This window comes from Nothobranchius furzeri, chromosome 19, assembly GCF_043380555.1.
Source record: "Nothobranchius furzeri strain GRZ-AD chromosome 19, NfurGRZ-RIMD1, whole genome shotgun sequence".
NCBI lineage: Eukaryota > Metazoa > Chordata > Actinopteri > Cyprinodontiformes > Nothobranchiidae > Nothobranchius > Nothobranchius furzeri.
Genome location: NC_091759.1, coordinates 14140242 through 14162359, shown reverse-complemented (window position 1 = coordinate 14162359; position 22118 = coordinate 14140242). Strand labels below are relative to the sequence as shown.

Sequence of the window (22118 nt, the reverse complement as noted above, 5' to 3'; positions counted from 1 at the left end):
AAACTCACTGAGTGGTGCCCCCACATAGACATTCATTCACTCTTTACACAATTAAACACACACCCACACACACACACACACACACACACACACACACAAGCTGGTTGATGTTTCTCTGCATCTCCACTTGTCGCCTAGGAAATGGGTTTTTCGCTCATATCGGTCAGCCTGCAGCACGTTGCCATGGCAACAGAGACCCTGTTGAAGGGGTTAATGGCATCACAGGTATTTTTCAATAGTTTTATTTTTGTAATTTTTTTTATGAGGCGTACTTGCAGATTTTAATTGCTAGAAAATTGTGTGTGTGTGTGTGTGTGTGTGTGTGTGTGTGTGTGTGTGTGTGTGTGTGTGTGTCCCTAGGCAGGAATTATTTTTAAACAAACCAACTCTCATCACACACTCTTCCAGCAAGCTCGCTGCGAATATCCAAAAAGGTTTCAACTGCTCAGGATTATATTTAGACGTATGAGTCAGTAACTGCGTTCAGATGTTCAACCGGCATTATGCTGTCTGTTTCCACACAAACATACGCACAGAAAGGAATCAATAAGTTCTTCTCAGCATTTGAGAACATCTTTAAAAACTACTTGACATTGTTGTTTGAACGTGTGCCACAAGAATACCGGACAAGTTACAAAGAATTAATTCAGCTTTTACTTCTAGACATAGAAATCAGACAGAAACAAGTTTTTGATTAAAAAAATATGGTTGTTAGGTTGTTTTGTGAAAATAAAGGACGGTTGGTGCTAAATCAATGTGTATGTCATGTAAAGATGCATTAGCCTAATGGTTTAGGGTCAGGACAAGAACATAAGACAAGCTAGAAAGTGTTAAAGACGTGCATTAGCTTAATAGTTTAGAAAAAGAAGGCAAAATCAGGTTTAACGTGTTAATGTGGAGGAAGTTGAACACTGGTGAAATACTTTGTCCCAATTAGTGAACAGAAATGCAAAATAAATTACAGCGAGAAAAGAGCTAATCATACTGTAAGCAGCACAAGCGTCATTAAAAGTATCTGTCTACTTAACTGCTTGTGCCAGTTTCTGTTTTATTACCATCATTAATACAAATAAAGTCTTGGATAGTAGAGCTGGAGTGACAGACAAGAGGAATCATTTAAGATGGTTTGGCTTTGAGGCTTTTAAGGAGGAAAATTAAATATGTTTGAGGTTTGGGAAAATGGAGGTTTTTTTTAAAGTGTCGGAAAAAAGTAAAGTAATTAAATGTCTACAATTTTTATAGGGATGTATGCCAGTGGTGTCAAAGAAAATGTGTTAAAAATGATAGTTTCAGTTAATTTGGTCAAAACAAGATCATAAATGATCAAATGTGATCTGTTAAAACTCTGAATGCGTGTAGGGGTGGTATCATGTAGTGGGACTTCAGTAAGAATTTAGCTCGGTTTCTGTTTAATTGAAAGCTTTAGAAGACTTTTTGAGCATCTTCTTTGAGTATCAGTCTTTACTCTGATCCAACCTTTACACACCATGCACGTATTTTACATCAACTCTTCAGCTACTTCCCTTTCACTCAAAAAATCTAAATATGACAGGTCTGAGGTTTCGTTTTTGAGATATTATATAGCTCTACTGTATTTTATATTTTGTTTGTCGTGCTGTGCACAGAATGTTAGGAGATATGTGATGTTACTTACCTAAAATTATTTAGCTGTTATCAATTTTTGTCGATATCAGAAATTAGGAGGTGGATTATATTGATGTATTGATTAGGAAACCGATACCAGCCATCCTTATAATAAACCAAAGAAATTCCAATTAATTGGCACAGTTTGCATCTGTTTTTTTAATTACTTTCATCTTTTATTAATCAAAAATACATTTTTCTCGAGTCCACATTTGCCCAAAAACAAGACTTTAAAAGTTGAAAGTGATTAATATAAGCTGAGCTTTTTTACAACAGGGAGCAGATCGAGATTTCAGCTAGGAAAGTTAATGGTACGTTCTGGGGCCATGAAGCGAGAGTCAATCATGCAGAATAAAGTCTAGCATTGTGCTGCTAAAATAACCATACATCTCTCAAGTGAAGATGTCATCTTGATGGAAGCGAATGTCTGACTTTTGAACATTTTCTTCTGCTCGAACATTACAATCAGGTATGAGAGATTCACCTGTGCCGTGAGTACAGTCCCCTCCATGCAATCACAGCCGCTGGCTTTTTGTGGCACTTCCCGATAAAAGCCTGAATGGATTTTCTCATTTTTGGGACCAAAACCACCATTTTCATTTATTTTCCAAATGCAGAGAGAAAGTTTGGCTTATGGGACCACCATACTCATGTCTGCTGTTATTCTGTCCACCTGAGATAAGCTCCGGTCCAGAGAACTCGGCATTGTTTACATGCTCCTCTTATGCACTGTGGAGTTTTGGGTACTTTTCCTGATTAAAACCCATTGTCTATTTTTTAAGGTTCTCCTGAGCCTACATGGTTGCATTGATCGAGGGGAAGTAAAATAGTAATTTGTCGCTCATTCAGAGCAGATTGAATGTCCAATGCTGGTTTCTCACCTTTGCCTTTAGATTTCCATTTTCTCTTAATAGAGCCTAAATCTGCAAAGATCAACTTGCCATTACTCGTTTTCTTTTTTTGTTTTTGTTTTTTAACAGATTAGTCTCAAGTATGAATGCATGGCTTGAGTTGTTCTCTGTATGGGGAAAAAATCTCTGGTGCTCCGGTTTCAGGAAGTAGAAGTTAGCAAAAGGAGCGGGAGGCAGAAAATGGCAGGATATGGAGTCGTATCTCCTTGATGTGTATTTGTATTTAAAGCATCTTAATGTAACAGCTGAAACATCTCTAACCCTAACCCAAATCAGCTGTGTTCATGTAGCATGCAGGAAAGCCCAGGCATGGCAGTTCCACATTACAAGACTAGAGTGGGACCTAACAAGTAGTAAGCCCACCAACACTGAAGTTGCAAGGGCATTATTCTAGCCACAGAGGGGTCTGAGTTCATTAATCCTATGAAGGGTCATTTTAGCATATGCTGGCTCAAGAAACATATTTAAAAATATGAAAGTTGCACAGTGTGAAGTTAATCAGAGTTGCAATCTAGAACACAAACTCCACTGCTAAAGTGTTCCTGGTTTCTCTCCATCCTCTACTGTGTCACCAAGGCTGGTCAGAGCAAAGTGTGAAATCAGCCCGAAGCGTTTACCGTACAATATCTCTAACACAAATATCAAGTGGAGCTGCCTAATGTCAGTGTCTAATACTGTGCTCAGTTTAAAGAGATGAGCTCAGAAACCGGTTGGGAAATGGTGTGCACTGGTTGCATGCTGCATCATGGCGGCAGGAATGATAAACAGAACAGATGTCAAATCAGCCCATGTGGTTTCAGCTCTGCAGGAACTGGTTTTCTATACGACTCGGTTCTCAGAAAAACCTTTTTCTTCTGTAGTTTAAAAAAAAATAATTTATAAGTAAACAGAACTGTTCAAAAAGCTTTTCTCACAGGACCCCCCCCCCCCCCCCCACACACACACACACACACACTTCACACACTGACGGATCAATACCAATCTCCTCTTCCACAGATCCACACATGTACAAATGTTTTTTTTTTAAGTGAGTGTCTCTTTATAAGTACATGATGATGGCCAGAGGAGAAAAAAAAAAGTTTATTTTGCCATATTGATTTTCTTTTTCAGCCTTCGAAACTTTGTGGCAAGATTGATTTTTAGAGTCTTTAGCATCTTTCCTAATGGTCATCATGACTAAATCTCACTATTACACTCAACAAAAATATAAACGCAACACCTTTGTTTCAGCTCTGATTTTTAATGAGAAGGACTTAAAGATCTAAAATTCATTCCAGATACACAATATTACCATTTCTCTCAAACATTGTTCACAAATCAGTCTAAATGTGTGATAGTGAGCACTTCGGCTTTGCTGAGATAATCCATCCCACCTCACAGGTGTGCCACATCAAGATGCTGATCTGACATCATGAGTAGTGCACAGGTGTGCCTTATACTGCCCACAAAAAAGGCCACCCTGGAATGTACAGTTTTTGGCTTTATTGGGGGTCTGGGGACTCAGAACTGGTCAGTATCTGGTGTGAGTGACCACCATTTGCCTCATGCAGTGCAACACATCTTCTTCGCATAGAGTTCATCAGATTATCAATTGTGGCCTGTGGAATGTTGGTCCACTCCTCTTCAATGGCTGTGCGAAGTTGTTGGATATTAGTGGGAACTGGTACACGCTGTCGTATACGCCAGTCAAGCACATCCCAAACATGCTCAACGGGTGACATGTCCGGTGAGTTTGCTGGCCATGCAAGAACTGGGACATTTTCAGCTTCCAAGAATTGTGTACAGATCCTTGCAACATGGGGCCGTGCATTATCTTGCTGAAACATGAGGTGATGTTCATGGATGTACGGCACAACAACGGGCCTCAGGATCTCATCACGGTATCTCTGTGCATTCAAAATGCCATCAATAAAATGCACCTGTGTTCTTCGTCCATAACAGATGCCTGCCCATACCATAACCCCACCACCACCATGGACCACTCGATCCACAACACTGACATCAGCAAAGCCCTCACCCACACGACGCCACACTCGCTGTCTGCCATCTGCCCTGAACAATGTAAACCGAGATTCATCCATGAAGAGAACATCTCTCCCATGTGCCAGCCACCATCGAATGTGAGCATTTGCCCACTCAAGTCTGTTATGGCGACGAGCTGGAGTCAGGTCAAGACCCCAATGAGGACGACAAGCAAGCAGGTGAGCTTCCCTGAGACAGTTTCTGACAGTTTGTGCAGAAATTATTTGGTTATGCAAACCAATTGTTTCAGCAGCTGTCTGAGTGGCTGGTCTCAGGCGGTCTTGGAGGTGAACCTGCTGGATGTGGAGGTCCTGGGCTGATGTGGTTACACGTTGTCTGTGGTTGTGAGGCCAGTTGGATGTACTGCCATATTCTCTGAAACACCTTTGGAGACGGCTTATGGTGGAGAAATTAATGTTCAATGCACGAGCAACAGATCTGGTTGAAATTCCTGCTGTCATCATTCCAATTGCACGCTCCCTCAATGTCTGTGGCATCTGTGGTATTTTGCTATGAGACAAAACTGCACATTCCAGGGTGGCCTTTTATTGTGGGCAGTATAAGGTACACCTGTGCACTACTCATGATGTCAGATCAGCATCTTGATTTGGCACACCTGTGAGGTGGGATGGATTATCTCAGCAAAGCAGAAGTGCTCACTATCACACATTTAGACTGATTTGTGAACAGTGTTTGAGAGAAATTGTAATATTGTGTATCTGGAATGAATTTTAGATCTTTAAGTCCATCTCATAAAAAATCGAAGCACAAACAAAGGTGTTGCGTTTATATATATTTTTTTGAGTATAGTTGTTTCATTAGCAGAACGCACTTATCGATAGACATTGGACAGAAAAGCTATGCAATAACACGTTTATGCAAACAGACTTTACAATAGGAGATATTCTGTAGAGAAAGGAAATATGCCTGCTAATACAAGAACATAATGGTCAAATAATGTTAAATTAAGTAAAATGGACACTTTTATTTTGATGCATTCTCTTTTTTAGTTGTTGGGAACCGATAAAATAAATAAAAGTAGCTTGGGATATTTAGTCGACTATGCACAGCTAATTCACTGCTAGCATTGTTAGCTCAATGTTAGCCTCTAGCTTTCTTTCCCTAATATTAGAATAAACAGAAAGATGCCATGGATTCACAGGGGGACAAAACATCATTTCTGGGTTCCTCCTGTTATTGGCTAAGAGACTGTTCACAGCTCGTTTTTGTTGGCCTGTGTTTAATTACAAATGCCGGCGCTGCTGCGTTAGCTTGGCGCAGATCTTGCAACCCCAAGTGCTCAATGTTTGTAAGCAAAGACTACATCCCTCTTTGGCCTTTTTGGAAGGAAAAAACTGAAGGAAATCTTTTTCAATGTAACCTTCCTTCCAACATGATTGCGACATTCAACTGTTTTGTGATAATTTCACAATAAAACTAAACTGTACCATTAGTTACTATCCGACATGTAGCATATAGCATTATTTGGCTAGTTTGAGCACTTCCAGGACCAAAGCAAATAGAACTCCGTTAACTGGTTAGCAGTTTGTGCAGACATTTTCATTATGTTTTTACACTGCCCTCAATTCAGCACTGCATGGTTATGTTAACATAAATATTTAGAAATTCTCAGACCTTCACCCCTGGATGTACCAGGTAAACTATATTTTTCTGTTGCTTGTTTATAGTTGATCCTGGTTGCACTATGACTAGCCGCAGGTCATACGTTCTTCAGGCTCTTCTAGAGTCCATTCAGGAAGTAACCTAAACTTTAAAGAGCAAGTTCACTGAGAAACTGTCTCAGCTAGTAGAAGCTAACTGTTAGCATTAGCAACCCCACACAGTAGAAGTCCTTCATGCTTGTGTTATTTGTGAAGAAAAAATTAAACGTTGCAGAGCAAAAGGAGTCAGTGGCAGAGTCGCGTTACTGTTAGCCAATCAGAGGATGCTTAAATATCATGAATAACAATGAGTACAACTCCAAATCCTACAGTTTCCTTCCCACGACCCCTCTGGCTAATTTGTACTTCCTGAAACAGGAGCGCCAGAGCTAGAGGTGTTATGCAGAGAAGTTGCCCTGCCTGCCGAGGCTCCGCCTGCTCCATCATGTGAGCAGCTGCGTATTGAAGGAGCATTCGTATTCGTGTTTTTTCGCTTAGCAGACGCTTTTTATCCAAAGCGACTTACAATTTATAACCTATAGGGCATGTTGAGAGTAAGAGCTACGCTGCTACTTTTAAGCATATTCACAATATAAACAAGTTTTTCTACCATTGTACTTCCTAAAAAAAGTGGAATTTAAAGGACAATTTGAAAGGGTTTTCTTCTCCCCCAACCCCCCACCCCCCCCCACACACACGCACACACACAAACCCTGCCCACCCCCCCTCCCACCCCTTTTTTTTAAATTATTTTAGTGCTTTTCTGAAAAGTATCGAACCAGGACTCGGTATTGGCAGACTCAAAGTAAGATGACTCGGAGTTAGATCAGGAGCAAAAACGTGATCGGAACATCCTTATTAAAAATGAATATACCGGTACTTACAAAACTTACTTAGAAATGATTGCAAAGTTGCTCCAACTGCATAGAAACCATCAAAAATACTCACAGTTGTTCTTCAGAACATTTGCTGATCTAATAAGGATTCAAAAATCCTTTTACTTTATTCAAAAACACCCGAGGCTGAAGCTCCCTAATATCTGCACACATGTTTCAGGAGATATGAGGCTGGTCAATGAACCAATTACAGAAAATGACACCAAGACGGATTATCTGATCCATCTCTGAATCAGACTCCCCCTCTCTTTAGGATAGCGATGGACAAACGCTCTTACAGCGATTTGTCCTGCTTTAACCTGCGTCTGCGTCCATATGCAATTTTCTACACGTGTGTTTTTCTGCCTTTTGCACACGAACATGTCTATGAGTGGTTCATTTTGCTTTTGCTAGTGAATCACAGGGCTCTGGGGGTCCCAGCTGACTTCCTTTCACCCTGCCAACTCCCACTGATCTTCACATCTACTCTCTGTTTTTGCCTTCCTGTGCTCCTCCATCGCTCAGCTGTGACTGGAAAAACACAGGAACTTCATCAAATTTTCAACATGTCAGGATTAAGAATGAAAAAAAAAATCTGATCTGTGGTAAATATGAAAGAAGAAAGCAATGGAAACCATTAGCGTTGGTTTGTGTGACAGGAATAAGATGTAATTTATGATTTTAAACTCATTTGTAAGAATTTCCCACTTCTCTGTTTCCCCTTAAGGACCGAGTTTTCTGTCTCCATCGTGACCAACTGGTGCGACGGTGCGACGGTAACAGGATGTTTTATCAGGCAGAGCCGGTTAGTGTCTGCCCTCTGATCTGTGTTCCCATCCGTTTAGCCAAGCTGCTGGACTAATGGACATCTGGGCAAATATTAGAGAGCATTGCTAACTTAATGAGAATATTTTAGTTCCCTGTAGTCGTCTCAACAAAAAAACAAAAAACAAAAAGGGATTGATGAGGAAAAAATACAGCACAATGTTAGAGAGCATGAAAATAAAATGTGAAACTGAGGAGGAATGAATGAAAAGTGGCAGATATGAAGACTCCGACTGAGGAAAAAGCCCCTACAGGTAAAAGCAGCCGGTGTGTGAAGTGAAACATGTCCACTACCAGGAGGACGCCGTCTCAGCGGCCATTTCCAGTCTCTGGAAAGCACAAGCGTGAACCGTGATATAAATCAAACAATAAGCAAACGCATCACACTTCATTTGTTGAAAAGTATTCATTCGTTTGTTTGTTCTTTTATAAAACAACAAATGATTTTTAAAGAAAAATAAAAGAAAAAAGAAAATGACTTTCATCTTTTATTTATTTAATGTTTTTTTATTTAAAAAGACTTGTTTTTGTTTTATAACATATTTAAGTAAATAATTGTTTTGCTTCTTTGTCTCATAAAAATAAAGATCATTGTGTTAAAGCCTATGTCAGACTTAAATTGCACATAAGGACCCTTTAGATGGTATTTTTAACAAATGTTTTAAAGCTAATTTATTAAAAATAGAATCAATTAATTGATTATTTAGAAACTGTTGATCTGTGGGGGGTTTTGAAGCCATAACTATATTAAAATGAACAATTTATTTTGCAAATTTTTAATTGCAACAAAAGTTAAAGCACGTGTGTCATTAAAACATTTTATTGACTCAAAGTAGGAAAAAAATTCACAAATTTCTGAAAATGCTCTTTTGAGCAAGCTGTACTTCAAAACAGTTTAACTTTGTTTAGAAATAAAATGTTAGTTGCAAAGTAGAAAATGTGTTTCTTAGAGGAAATCTGAGTCTCAGTCGTTTCAACAGACCTGCTTAAACTAATCAAATCTGTGCTGATATTAAAATCAACTGCAGCAAACATGATAGATAACAATAAAGGATGTTCATTTGTCTACAACTTTTACATTTCTTCCTGCTTCTTCTTCTTCTCTATAATGTTAACTTCTGGCTCTGCTACAGCTGCCAGTGGGGCGCACCATTCCAACTCTATAGCTCACTCCTTTGTTCTAAAGTCTGCTCTTCCAGCTCAATTGCTCAGGTCTGATGAATTAACCAGCGCTGTAACTTTCAGTGCAGGAAAAGTCTGTGGGTGAAACGTTAAACGGCTCGCCGAAGGAATGGGAAACTAAAGCAGCAGCAGCGTGTGGAAGGGATGGAGCAAAGAGGGGGAGCTGGCTGCTTCCTCTCTTCCTCTCTCAGGCACAAGTGTCAGCTGCTTTGCCCATCTTTTTGGCCACTGGTGTGGAATGGGACCCGGCTTGGTGAGGGTGGGGGGTTTGAGCAGAGTGTGTGTGTGTGTGTGTGCTAAAACTGCAGCCTCAGCTGCCAGAAACGAGACCCTCTGGGTGGGTTCAGGTGCACGTATGATCCCTCACGCTGGCTTTATTTTTAACTTTTTTTTTATCTCCTTTTGTCTCTTTCTTTGTGTCTCATCTTAGCACCGCCACATGGCTCCAGGAGCCTGACTAAATTAATAAAACCTAGGCGTAACGCTCAGTGGAGACAACGTTCCCACTGTTTGCCATGAGCACTGCAGGAGAAACGTGTTTTCTTCATGCACTCACAATAAAACAATCTGAGACAGCTTATTAGAGACACACACAGAAAAAAAGAAGGAAGGATTAAAAAAAATATTTTAAATCTAAAGATTACAGCTAAAATACCACAAAAAGACTTGATGTCGGGTTTTATAATTAATATTTAGTCATAATTATAAAAGTTCATATTATATTTAGAATTAGAAATGTCAAATTTTAATCAGAAATAAAGAAAATACTGAAAAGAAATTCTAAAGTCAGAATACTATTTTCAAAATAAAATGTCAACAGTACTCTCATGACAATGTTTAGACGTCAAGAATCTTATAAAAATGTCTGGAGAAAAGGTGAAATGTAGAAATAAAAAGTTTAGAAAAGTCATAATATTTAAAGGAAAGAAAGTTAAAATGCCTGAATAAGGTTTAAATGTCAACAATTTAGTAACAATTGTGTGAGAAAAAGCCAGAAAAAAACAAAATCTTAAACATCATTTTAAAGAGTAATTCACAGGTTGAGTTCAGCTCCAGATTCACATTATAGTTAACGACATAAACTCATTTCTTTCACATCTAAACTCATTTTGTAAAGTTAATTTACGCCAAGTACACAGTAAAAACGGAAATGTTGAATTTCTAGGATAAACTGGAAAAATTTGAATTTGGTGCAAATGTAAAAATAATAAGTTTAATTCAGTAATTCGACTTCAAAGGTAAAACTAATCTATGAGACAGACTCATTCCATGCAAAGCCAGATAGATCAAGCCTTAATGTTTTATAACTGTGATGGTTACGGCTTACAGCTTATGAAAACCTCACATTCAAAACATCAGACAGTTAGAATAATGTGGAAAGTTTATATAATCTGGACTCCAAGTGTCACACTATGATCAGCTAATTAATCCAAAACACATGCAAATGGTTCCTGAGCCTTTATATGGTTTCTCAGTCGAAATTTAATTAATTAAATAATCAGACTTTTGCACCATATTCAAAAAAAATTGTCTCACTTTTACTTAAGTAATGTCAACTGGTTCCACGAAACACATAAACAAACACAGTAAAATACATTTACTTTGACCATAACCTATAACATTCACATTTAACTAACTAGGCTTAGTGGAACCATTTGACATTACTCGTTTAAGTAAATTCAACATTTTATTTCTTGCAGTGTATTGTCTGTTTTTACTCCGGTGCTTGTTCGGATTTTGTGTCTCCTCTTCCTTTTCTGAGCAGGAAGCATTTCAATCAACTACATTCAAATGCATGCAGAATTTTGCACATAAATCACAATGTGCATCAGAGAACAACCGTTACACACTTACACACTTAAAACACACCTAAAACGTACAACCAAAGAAGTCCTGTTTACAGAACCAAGACCTCGTATGTGAATAAAAATGACATAAAGATGAAAGTGCTGTTTACTGTGTGCAGCACAAACACTGGAATCACCGCTCTATAAAAACCATGCTGCTGCTATGCTTATGGCAGATGAGGAAGAGGCAGCTAAATACTTGCCATACTTTTAGGTAAATTTGAAACAATTCTAATTATTTTCCACATATTTAGGGTTAAAATAAAAGGTGTATTTTGTTTGAGATAACTAGCTGCAGTAATGAGGTAACAAGCTTGACAGATCCACGCTGAGTTACCGAGTCAGGCTGAAGTCGGAGGTGTTAATGGGAGCAGTTAGGAAATCTGACTTCAACAGCTTCATTAGACCAGAGCAAGACACTGCGACTCCCTCTAACCCGCACAGCTCATTTATAACCGGAAACTCGCCTTAACCCTTAATCTCACCCAGGGCCAAATCAGCAGATTAGAATGAGAGTGACTCTCACTCAGACTTTGTCATGCAGTCTACGCGCTGTTCAGAGGAAGTTAGAAGCAGATTAAATCCAACAAATCTCTTTTTCCCTCTTTTCTGCCTTAAAAGATGAGTTCAGACATCTCAAGTGTTTTTTCTTCTTCTTCTGTGTAACAAAACATGACATCATGTGTAAATGTAGTCTTGCAAGCCCTCCTATACGTGTACTGTAAATATACTTATAGTCTGGCCACAACTTGTAGAGTCAGCTCAGTGGTGAGATGTTGTCGTTCAAAATGTCTCTGCATGTTATTGGACAGTGCTAGTAGCAATTAGAGCAAAGAACGTGACGTATTCAACACTACGGTTTTGTGTGCTAAACACTAGGGGCAGTATAGGCTCTTAGTGAGCGCAGAAGAAGAGAGTGGGTGTTTCTCAATGCCAAGGAACCTTACCTTAAAGTCTTGGTCCCGCCCCGGTTGCCGAGGAGATACATCATCAGGAACCGCCAAGACGTGTTCCAACGTTCATGCTCTACCGAGGTGTCCGCTCTCGGTTTGTTAGCCATGTAGCTAGCTGAGCAAGGAAACAGGGAGGTGCCTTGAAGCCTAGCCTTGGTCAAAAATGTCCCAGAATACAGTGCGGTATTTTCAAAAGGATGGCAGAAGCCGGCAGCTACTTCAGAGGCAAGTTTCAAGTTTAAATGTGAGTCAGGGATAATTGTACCTTAACAAGCTGAAATCTTAAATATTTTTTATATCCAAAGAAGTTTTCGATGGTTGGTTTGTTGCTAGTAGCTGCAGCTTCGGTGGCTAGCAGGTAGTAACTCGCTTGCATATTTTAGCTAACCAAAATATACAGAAATGAAAAAGTAAATGGCTTGTTATACATGTATATTAAAACTTATACGTATAAAATATAAAGTTATCTCCTGTGTCACGTGACATGACGTGACCGCCGCGGTCATGTGATGCAAGTCTGTTCCACTTCACCTTTTTCTTTGACCAAGGAAGGACAGCGTCCTTGTAAACAAGACGCCTGGTCTCGCAAGACATCGCCTTGCGAGACCAGGCGTCTTGACATTGAGAAACGCCCCGTGTTAGGGAGAGAAATCCAAGATGGATGCCATGTATTATTGGTCCTCCTCCTGTAATAAAGTTCCAAATGTATAAAGTATTTAGGGTCAGGGTCTGCTTTCATACTGACTACAAAACATAATTTACCACAAAAAGTCAACGGGGCAGTCCACCATATGCCTTCAAAAATGAAGAAAAGGCAAATACATCTTTCTAAATTTCCAAAAAGTACTTAAGTACTTCTACTGTCTCATGTCTCAAAGAAAAGTCCAACTGTAAATCATTCAAGGTTGATGCCAAAGTCGTTTCAAATCCGTGCCATTCCAAAGCCAACGCCATCTTTGTAGATTGTGTCTGTCGCAGCTCTGGTGCTAAGCCCGCTCAGCATCCCTCTACAAGCAGATGCCGTGATTGGCTGGACCTAAAATTGTTCGGCCCAATGGTAGACCTTCTGAGGCTACAATGAAGCATGGCTACTGCTATGGTTGGTCTAGATTTCTATACCAGCATGAAGGTGCATCATTTATAATATGTCAACATGAAATAATTTTAGTTTGAAACTAGCACTCCTTCACACAAAGACTAATTTCTTTTCAGATTAAATATAATCCATGATAAACACTGCACAGATTCACTTCACATACAGCAGTGCAAAAGCGTGCACTTGTGTTTCTCCTCCCCGTGCTGTAGCGCGTGATCACCTGTAAGGCATTGATCTTTCTTATCAATAGTGCAACAAGTTCAAATGCAGATTGGACGTAGAAGAGAAATATTTATCTTGCTACCTCCCAGAGAGTGGCAGCAGCTCTGATGATGAAACTGGCCACCTCCACTTGAGGGTTAATCAATCTCCTACATAATAATTAGGGGACATGGCAGCGTGGTGGGTTTTCAGCCTTTAACACCTATGGGGTGCATCATGATGATGCATGACAGGACCTTTCCTCCAGGTTGCAGCACGCAGCAGACATCCATCATCACCAAGCAGAAGGTGGAGGTGGTGGAGGTGAGGCGGAAACAGGATGGGCGGACACTTAAAATAGGAACAAGGGATGTCGGAGCGTGAGCTTTGCTGGGTGCCTTAAGAATCAAACAGAGGCATGAAGGCTAATAGGAAAATGTGGTCTTCAAAGAAATGTGAGACAAGTCTGCATGTTTATGTGCAGAGGAGGTAAAAGAGCAGGTGTTTCTATGGGAACCTTTCCTGCCTATTAGTGCACACTCCCAGCACACTGACACGCACTTCACATTCAAGAAAACCTCCTCTAGAGATTAAAAACCTTGTTTCTTTTGCCTTTTCTGTCTTAATTTTCCATTCCGTAACCTGTGTCTCTGCTCCTGTCTTTGACTCCATCTTTAATGCATTTTTGGATATTTTTAACTGAATCTAAAATGCAGACATACCTCATTTACATAATGAATATATTCCCTGTGACACACTGAGGCTGGATGTTTCTGGGTTCCTTTGATGTTCCTTGAGATGTCTCTTGATCTAAATTAGGCTGGACGTTGTTTAGAAAAGGTCCACACCTGACAAGCAGTACTTGTCAAGGGAGATATTTATTTAATCATGCCAAGGAAGGCCAATTCCTAAAAGTCTTCTCATGTCAGTAAATATAGATTTTAGAAGACGCTACGTAAAGGTCAACTCGACTCATATTTTAACGCATTTACAGTGGTCTCTAGCAGGAATGAATGCCTTGTAAGATGCTCTCTGAGGAATAAAAGCTCCGGTGCATCTGTTTCAGGATGTAGAAGTCAGCAGGAGGAGACGGTGGCAGCAGCGACTGGATTTGGAGTCTTATTTTCTGGTATTTAGACATCTCACTTCTGACCGGCTAACAGCAGTACAACTCTACCACTGCTTCTGTTAGCTCTGCAAGGTTGATATTTTATCTCTACAAATAACACAAGACTGGAGGAGTTCTGCTGTGTGGTGTAGTTGCTAATGCTAACAGCTAGCTTCTACTCTTTCTGCTGTTTCCTGGATGCTAAACCATCAACAACCTCCCCCGTCGTGATTCCAGATGGGTGAGTCCATGAATGTTAAGTGACAGCGTGACGTGGATCTGAACAGGGTGTTTTATGTCAATTTTCTTTCAAAACCTAATGCAGGAAACAGGGGTAGGAGGCTAATTTTATGTTCCACCTGCATGTTAAACTCAGAGTGACCAATCATTTTCAAAAAGAAGTAAAAATTGATTTCTACTGCTCTTTAAGCATCAGCAGGTATCGAGCTTTTAAACATGTGAGAAGTTAATTTAACATTTAGAAGGACTAATGATGTGATTTATTTATCCTGGGAGTCAAAACTCACATCTGTAGAAGAGGGATTTGCTAACTACTTTAAGAAATTGGAGCAAATAATAATGTGTGTTTAATGCATGTAAACACCATAGCTAGGGATGGGTATCATTGACATTTGAATCGATACAGTACTAATTCCCGGTACCTAGGAATCGATACCGGTACTTAACGGTACCAATTTTCGATACTTTTGAGTGTTTAATATTTTTAATTCTCTTTTATAATTAAATATATATTTTTCTCAATATATAACCATAACTGATAAATATCACGATAAATAACATTCAACTGTTTGTATTTTAACATCATCCTTGTAGTTTTATAAGCTAATAATTAAACTGAAGCAAACATCTTTACTGTGAACTAAATTTACTGTGTATCTTCATTCCTTTTGCCGTCTTTTTTCATTTGATTTTTCCTACTGGGAAATTAGAATTTCCGAGGAGAAAGCGAACGCACCATTAGCTGATAACAATGGTGGCATAGGAAGCTAACATATCAAGCTAACGTTATCTTAAACAGTTTATTTAACTGCTGGAGCAGATTTAAACGATGATGCCTCACACTTAGATCATTGTCGCTGGTTTCATCTTCACCCAATCACCCGTCGCATTTAGTAAAGTAAAGCCAAACTTTAGAGCGCGTTCATGTTCTTCTAGTCGGAATTTCGGGGTTCCGAGGAGAAAGCGAACGCACCATTAGTGAAACGGAAGCTAACAAATCAAGCTAACGTTCTCTTAAACATTTTATTTACCTACCGGAGCAGATTAAGATGAGGATGTCTCACTTAGATCGTTGTCGCTGGTTTCATCATCACCCAGTTACCCATCACATTTAGTGAAGTGGACCCAAGCTTTAGCGTGCGTTCTTTCTACCATGCTGCTCTGTTTACAACTGGCTCGCAGGGACCGATGACATAACGCTCTTGCGCATGCGCAGCTGTCTAGGCAAGTTCTCATTATGAAGGACGGGTACCGAAACGAGGCACCGTTTCAAACGACGTGAATCGGTGCTCAGTTGGTACTATGGAATTCGGTCGGTACCTTAAAAAGTACCGAATTCGGTACCCATCCCTAACCATAGCTACATATTTTACTCATACTGTAGAGGCGGTTTAAACTGTCAGCATGCAGAGTTCATTTAATTTTATGTACATAGATGCGCTGCTGCGAGGGCCACTTGTAAGGCCAGTTCCTGTATGATCAAAGCAAGACCTTCACCCCGACTCTCGCTTGTTGTGTTCATAAACAGGGTCTGGTCTACATTCAAAACCTCATCTATGGCCTTCGGAGACAGATCTTGCATATAAAAGGCTTTCTCTGTGTGGTGGCCAACTCAACCTCGTAGATGAGGCAAGGATCTCTGTTATTTGAAGGAGGACCACAACTCCTCCACATGACACAAAGCCAAATTAGGGTGGTTAGGGCATCTGTAGCGTGCCTCCTGGCCACCTCCCTCTGAAGGTGTTCCAGTCATGTCTCACTGGGAGAAGACACCTGGGGTAACTCACAGGAGAGATAATGGCACACAAATAATTGCACGTTGTACATTTGCGTGATCTGTGGTTTACTGAACATTGCACATACCAGCTAATGTAGCACTAATAGCTGATATTCTACATATATTATACTAATACTTTTGTAATTGTGCATGCTTCTTTTTATCTTATCTATTGTATCTTATCTAAAATTGTACTTCTGGCATCCACTTCTGGGTACCAAAGTAAGAAGTTCACTGCAAGTGACGATGACAAAAAAGCTTTTAAAGTTGGTTCTGAATCTCTGTCCTTGGAACACCAGATGGAGATTTTTGGGTCTGTGAGGCCTCAGCTTGGATGGACGGATGACATGGATATTGGTTGTACACCCCATTCTGTATGCAATTTGGTATTTTTTACAGTATTCACTTATGAAACTACATTCCTTCCTTTTGAAATCTCTGACTAAAACCAAACATATCATTGTCCTGCAGCAGTATTGCACTTAACCAGATTGTGCTAGTATTCTAGTGTTAGTGGCAGTTGCATCACTCCATGTTTTAGATTTTCTGTCTGATAAAGCCCGAGGAGACGGTAGCCATTCTGTCCAACCCCCCCGACGCCCACAGTTCCTGGTAGGTGGTGTTTTCCTCACCCGCCTGCCGCTCGCCCACCATCGTGCCAAACGTGGCATGTGACAGTAGCTGCACATGGCATCCTAGCCCCCCCTCAACACCCACGGCTCCCAACACTCACTTGATCTTCTGCAAGTTTGGCACACTTGTCATGTTCCTTCTTACCCCCCCGGAAACGACGACTGTCTCCGAGGCTCGATGGAACACACAACCACGCTGCAATTAAAGCCATACAGTGACACACATACACACAGACATGTGGAGGAGCAGACATCCAACATGCCTGCTCAGATCAAACAGGTCACAGGTGCAGAGAGATGTTTTGCCTCCGTCTCGTTTTCGCTGCATACACCTTTTTCCGGCGCCGCTCTCACATCGCTGGAAAAGGGGTAAACATGCCAGCTTGTGTTGGCACCAGTCACATCCAGCTGCCATGTCTGAGCGTCCCTCCTTTCCTTGAAATCCTCTTTTCTCCAAATTCTCTCTCTCTCTCCATACCTGTGCTTTCTCCATTCATCGCTTTACTAACACCTTCCTATTTATCCTCCATAATCTCTACCTCAATGAACATGTAACCACTATTAACAGCCTTCATTAAAACATCCTTTTGTTATAACGTTGGTGAGACTGCCCACACCTGCTCCTGCCATCACCCTCAAACATGTTGAGATTGATGTTCAGAATGAACTTTAAATTTGACATCATTTCCTCTGTGAGATGAGGACGATCTGATCACCGAAGACACTCCGTCTCTCGTGTCTAACAAGCTGTGTTAATATTTCAATTACCCTCACAAAGTAATAAATGAAATAGGCGCTAACGTTATTTAAGGCGGCCTTTGTTGAAGTGGGACGAAGCTGTGACATGTGACGAGGCTTGGGTTAACACCTTCATTTCTAATAGGTTTGGGCTGTAAATCCACAGCGATTTGGGAAACATGGTGTGTCCTTATTTATTACAAAGAATTTAAGACATCTTTTCTTGTGTGTTTTCATTATAAAGGTGATTGGATGAAATAATTTTTGCATATCTGTAGTTGAAAGGAAAAATTGTCTTTATTTTGATAATATTGGGGCACTACTGAACTGAGCAAAAGCTTTCAGAGTCACCGGTGGCCAATCAATATGAGATTTAAATAAAAATCAATGTCTAATATGAGTTGCTGATAGGTCTGTTGCTCTGAATGTTTAAAAGAATGCGACACAGTTTTCAGAAATATGCCAAACGCAGCTAGAGAACGTTTAATTCACTTTGATTGTTCAGACTTTTTTTTTGTTTCTACATTTTCTCTTATTTCTTCTCATCTTCTTGTGAAATCCATGCTTTCGATGCTCTTTGCATCTGTCACAGCTCATTCTGGATTGCAAATAGAAGATCTTTCCTTCTCAGACAACCCTGACATTTACATTTGACCTCTATCATGGAGAGAAGAATGGTCACAACCCCGTCATCCTGCGTGCCACAGTTTTTCACACAGTCGAGCTAACAGTGATGCTGTCAACACAACTTCACCAACAGTGTGGGGAAAAGAGAAGGAAAAACTATAAAATTATCCAGTAAAAGCCTGTTTTGTTACTAAAAGATGTGGTCCGTATAGGATGATGTCATCAAGAATAGAAGATTTTGAAATTTGAACGGCTACAGCTCCCATCCCTACACCTCCTCTGGGAGTGGCTGAAAGCCACGCCTCCTAGCACGCATGCACACGCACGCACACACACACACACACACACACACACACTCAAATAGCCTTGTAGAGGGGGGCTGCTCTGACTACATGTTTTTGTTATGTTCCTGCTCAGAAACACCTGACACCTTGTGCATCACCCTGTAGTGCAGGGCTATTCAGTTGGTATCCAGCACGTTTTTATTTTAATCCTGCATCAACACACCTGATTTCAATTAGTAGCTGATTAAAGGTTGGTTTATGCTTGACGCGTCCGCGAGCTCCGCACGGCTCCGCACGGCGAAATTGCATCATTTTAACAACCACGCCCCTCCACCGCGTCTCCGCACGGCCCAAAATTTCCACAACGCGCACCTAGGAAATTTTCTAACCACGCAGACGGTCGGACGCGGAAAACATGGCGGACCGGCAAGAACTAGTATGGCAGAGGTTCGTGAATACAGACATTTGTATGATTCAGCTCTCAGAGATCACCGTGATCAACATGTTGTTAATAATTCTTGGAGAGAAATAGCTCGCACTGTCGGAAAAGATGAGGACGCTGTTAAAAATGCTGGAATGCCATGTTGTAAACAGTAATTTCTACTTCTACTATGGTGTAGTGTTGGTTGCATGCCGTAGAGCTCCATGCTGCCCCTACAGTTTGGGAGAATATTGGCTCACCGCAGAGACGAGCCGCATGAACCATAAACGCTGCGAGTTGTGAAGCGCGTTCCAGCCGCGAGAGCCGCACCACCAAGCGGAAAGTGAATGCGTCAAGCATAAACCAAGCTTAACCGGGTTCTGCAGAGCCTGGTGAGCTGCTGCACAGCTGATTCAACCACTGAATCAAGTGTGCTGGACCAGAGAAACTACTAAAACGTGCTGAATACAACCCCTCAAGATCTGCTGTAGTACACACTGGGAGCTGTGGTCCATTGACAGCTCCCTCTCTTCAAAACTCTAGACTTGTGTCATGATTCATTTTGCCATAGAGACCAGGGGAAGGACTTAAAAGACAACCTACTTTATCCTAGAACAGGGTCAGATAGTCAATTTAAATGTTTTCTATAAATTACTTTAGAATTTCTAAACAACAAGTGTGACATACGCTTAGTTGTTTCCTTTTAAAAATATTGATGCAAGTTCCGAAACTGCACTTTAGGAGGTTCTGCAGGAATTTCCAATCCAGAAAATTGAATAACTCTCAGGAGCCAACTAAAACTAACCACTAAATACTTTAAAAGAGGCACGAGGCAGAGAAAAGAGGATGGAGCGCAGAGCTAGAGGTGGAAGATGCATTTCTTCTGATTCCACTGAGCGAAAGTAGTCGGCATGAAGGCCTTCCAGAAATCAATAGAGGTTCCCCTGTGAGTGAGAGCAAGTCAACAGAGCAGAGAGCGGCGTGGAGTCGGGGCGTACAGATAATATTTATGTAGAGAGACACTGCCAACAACCACTTGGGACCATGCTGAACTCTGATTTATACGTCTTAAAAATCAGTGATCTGGTACACACGCTCTGTGTTCATGTAGGTGGCCATGCTAAACGATTTTGCATCGCAGACTTTTAAAAATTAATTTCCACTCAAAGATTTAGTGTATTATTGTTTTTAAAGGTCATATGATGTCTGCACAAACACCCCACCCTCTCGGGTGTGTGTGTGTGTGTGTGTGTGTGTGTGTGTGTGTGTGTGTGTGTGTGTGTGTGTGTGTGTGTGTGTGTGTGTGTGTGTGTGTGTGTGTTTATCAGACGGGCAAACAGGACAGATGTGCACCTGTATCATTAGCCATGTTCGCTTGAATCCAATCAATAACTTCCATAATGGATGTCTCTGGAACATACAATTAGCAAGATTACCCACCTCGTGAATGAATGCACAGCATGGGCTCACCACTAGCTAATTGTTCTCTTTTACGTTCGTCTGCCAAAGAAAAACAAAGTGAGATCACACTGTGAAATAGAAGTGTGGCGAAAATATTTTTTGTTATCAACAGTTTTCTTATCCGTTTTTTCACAAAGGAGATCCGTGGTTTTGTAATGGCTATGCTAATTGTTATGTTCGACTAGAATACTAATAAGGGCAGTAATTACTGTAGCATGAACTGAAGCACAGAGTGCACCGAAGTTGCACCAAGCTTTAAAAAGAGCCTGAAAAATGGAACCACGATTACCTGGCAGCAGAGGTGGGAAGTAACAAATTACATTTACTTGCGTTACTGTAATTGAGTAGATTTTTTGCGCATTTATACTTTTTAAGTAGTTTTTAAAATCTGTAATTTTACTTTTACTTAAGTATTGTTTTTTGAAAGTATTGTACTTCGCTACATTTTTTATCTTATCCGTTACCGAGTAAAAAAAAAAACAACATTGCAAAATACTGTGTCGGCACGGTTCGCACTGGATTCAGACTCAGACACTACAGAGAAGAGACGAGAGTATAAACATATACATATGTAGAAGCGTCTTAACGCACTCGAGAGTGATCCAGCGCTTAATGAAGTGTCTATATACTTATATGTCTACACTGGTAAGACCCAAACACGGAAGTGATGTGGACGCCGAAGCCGCCCACCAGAAGAACTGGGTGCTTAAGTTACGAGTGTTACGGGGTACGAAGGAAAGGATAAGAAACACTAACTGACTATTCAGATGACTGGAGGATCACCTAAGAAGATCAAAGCTTGTGAGAAGGATTAATGAAGAGATGTCTGAGGGGTCAACAGGTGAGTTGAACTTCTTAGTGTGAAACATGTGTTCAGTGACCTTACAGTGCAATGAATGGTGGGTAGGAGAAAATAGGCGCTAATGGTATGAGAAAGACAGCCTGGCCTGCCAGACTCCTCCTGTTTAATTCACGTCATACACGGCGATGCTCAATTTCTCATAAACAACGAAGACAGCGGCGGAGTTCGCTGCGGCTCTTTCCTCTGTTCTAAATGACACAGATGTCTTTAAAGTGCATGTCAAGTGTGCCTCAGAGTCTTACCCCACCCACATATCAATTTTGAAAACTGCAACATTAGTAGGCGTTGCCTGGAGGACCGAGAGGGCGGAGCCGTGGCAGTGACGAAGAGACGGCTAACTAGACGAAGCTAGCTCCCTTCACTCTGAGCAGTCATTAGAAGTGGAGGACGTTTCTCCCCCTCCTTACCCAGACACTCGAGAAGAAAGGGACCAAGTCTATTTGGAGGAGACAAGCGGACATGAGCCTTATTGTTTTGAGCTTGTGAGTTGCCTGAAATTACTGGAACCGACCCAACAGACCCATCTCTGAACGTAAGTAGCCGTTAGCCATAGCATTGGATTAGCTGCAGGGTTTGTCTCCATGGCCCCAAAAAGCTAGTATTCAGCATGTTTTAGAGATTTATCTGCATCAACACACCTGGTTTTAATCAGCAACAAACAGCTGAGCTGCTTAACAGCTTATCTAACCTGTTAAAGCAGGAAAATCCACTGAAACGTGCTGGATAGCAGCTCTCCAGGAGATCTGGGCTC

At 40.8% G+C, this 22118-nt stretch overlaps 1 protein-coding gene across 1 annotated transcript in view; it reads right to left on the bottom strand.

Moving 5' to 3' along the window:
• gabbr2 (gamma-aminobutyric acid (GABA) B receptor, 2) overlaps positions 1–22118 on the bottom strand; it is a 297532-nt gene that overhangs the window by 243681 nt on the left and 31733 nt on the right. The gene's annotated exons all lie outside the window — the stretch shown is intronic.